The 2,544-nt window shown below is 44.3% G+C and overlaps 1 protein-coding gene across 1 annotated transcript in view; it reads right to left on the reverse strand.

Annotated features, from left to right (window-relative positions):
• Positions 1-2,544, reverse strand: part of Grem2 (gremlin 2, DAN family BMP antagonist) — a 114,094-nt gene that overhangs the window by 84,511 nt on the left and 27,039 nt on the right. The gene's annotated exons all lie outside the window — the stretch shown is intronic.

The following is a 2,544-nucleotide window of genomic DNA, read 5'->3' on the forward strand; positions in this document are numbered from 1 at the left end:
GTAAAATTCTTAGGTACTAAGAACCCTTATCAGGATTACCTGTGAGTTTATTTGAAACATAGATTCTGACTTTTTAATAGACCTTAGTAAATGAGAAGCCCCAGGGCAAAAGCTGGAAATCCATATTTTTAAATAAGCTAAGGGAATAGTGAATCTGATTTGTGAATTTTATATGTCAGATTTTCTCTATGCCACAAATATGGGGGACCAATATGTGCAAGAGTTGGGGAGCTGGAATATGTGACTGCCCTTGCCCACGCTGCCTCTGCCAGCTTCCTCACTGTCCCATTTGGATAGCTACTGCATAGTACTCAGCTGAGATACCCAACTACAATAATCTCCAGGAGTTAGTGGAGCGGTGGGCTCTAGCATACAATAAGTAGCATGTGTCCAAGCCTCTGAGGAAGATTAGGAGCAGAGAGAAAAATATCCCTCACACTCAGGTAGGGATTTGATTTGTTATGGTTTGGGCGGGGCTTTGCCAGCCAGCTGAAGGGCTTTGGAAAGGTCAATCGTGAGGTGGACCACTAACTGCATCAGTGCTTTAACCCAACAGCGAGTTCATAATTTGAGGACATTATTAGGAAGGGATGGAGACAGGAGTTGAAGCCTGGCTGAAGGGCATGGGTCATGGTCACACACTTCGGGACTGTGTCTTCTTCCCAGCCCTTCCTTTTCTCTCTGGCTCTTTCTTGCCTTCTTTATTCCCTGGCTTCCTTGAGGTGAGCAGTCTCCTCTACACACATGCCTGCTGCCATCATACTTGGCCTCATTTCAGGTCCGAAGTACTGAAGCCAGCACCCAATGAGCTGAAACACCAGAAACCACAAGATAAAATAAATCTTTCCTTTTTAAAATTGATTTTCTCAGGTGTTTTGTCACAGTGGCAGAAAACCAACATAGGACCTATCTGCCTATTTTTGTGAATATGTGTGTGTGTGTGTGTGTGTGTGTGTGTGTGTGTGTGTGATGCTTTTGTGAGCTTAGCAGATTCTCTTTCCCTCAGACACTCATGGTCAGGTTATTATGCTTAACACTTCAAGAGCAGAAACATGATCTCCACAGGCCACATCTGTCAGATTCTATGAGGCCATGATATTATAAACCCACTCACCCTGTGTCTCCCGTCTGTGGAGGAGGTTGACATGGGGGAAGTCAAGCAGGCTGTGGAGAAGCCATGGACCGTTATAGGATTCCTCCCCTAACTTTAGAGTTGATAAATTCATTTTGAATTTGCCATCTTTACTGGACAAACATTTGAGGACATATGGGCACTGGAAGGAGCACAGATTTGGTGTGAGAAGACCCTGGCACTTTAGGCAGAACACCTCTTAAGCTTACACCAGTTCTTCCCAAGGAATAGCAGGATCCTAATCATACCTAGAGCACAGGGTCATGTGAGGATGGAGAGAGCAAAGCAATGAGAGCATTTGAAAGAGCGAACATTCTTATTTTCACATGCAGGATGTGGGGAACGCAAAGTCTTTAAGGCACTATTTCTTCTCTCAATGAATGTGCAATTTCAGAAGGTCGCTGACCTCTGCAGGGATAACTAGTGAATGTCACCACCAGATGAAACGGAGTTCTGAAGGATTCGGTTTGGGGTCCTCAGGAAAGATTCATGGCACAGCACGATGGTATGCCATTTTGTCTCTGAGCTCTGGTTAGGATTTCACCTGACAAGTTCCACTAGAACAAGAGGGTATTTCTGGGAAAGAGAGAGAGATGAGAAGGTTGAAAGGGTAGAAGATGTGCTTTGTGAGGGTGTGTGTCATCTTGTCCACCATCCTAAGGACACACACGCACATGTAGCAGCATGAACACTCAGATATGAAGCCCTGACTCTCTTTTGTTTTGTTTTGGACTTTTCTGGCAGAACCAGGGATTGAACTCAGGCCCTTGTGTTTGCCAGGGAAGCGCTTATTCCACTGAGCCATCTCCCTGGCCTAACACTCAGATATGAAAGTAGTGACTTGGGGCAGACATACATATTTGTTTGTCTTCAGCAATAGTCCTATAAATCTAAAGCCCAAGAGCCAGCAAGATAGCCCACCGGCTAAGCTCCTGCTTTGGCAAGCGCAGGGACAGGGCTTCCATCTCCTGTCCCGCATGCCTTGCCGGACCCCACCCCAGGGTGCGCTGAGCCAGCGACCAAGTCTGGGAGTGGTGGTGTATGCTTGTAATCCTAGTGCAGGGAAGGCTGAAAACAGGAGGATCACTATGAGTCCGAGCTGTGTAGTGAGACCCTGTGCCAAATTTTTCCACATGAGTGGAAAAAAAAAATCTAAAGCCTCAAATTTCTTTGGAAATAGAGGGTCTCTTCCATGATGTTAGAACTGGAGTACCTTTAAAACTGTATGAAAAGTATATGTTGATGCTAAACTATTTCACAGCAATATGTACATAGTAATGAAATGTATAGAGCTCGGTTGGAATTTTAAAATTTCTGTTCTCAATCTATTGAAAATAAAGGTGATTTGAATTTTCATAAACTTTAAAATAACAATGATCAACTAATATTTTCACTTGCTCAAATGTCTCCAG

Source organism: Octodon degus, unplaced genomic scaffold (assembly GCF_000260255.1).
Source record: "Octodon degus isolate 3935 unplaced genomic scaffold, OctDeg1.0 scaffold00017, whole genome shotgun sequence".
Classification (NCBI taxonomy): Eukaryota; Metazoa; Chordata; class Mammalia; order Rodentia; family Octodontidae; genus Octodon; species Octodon degus.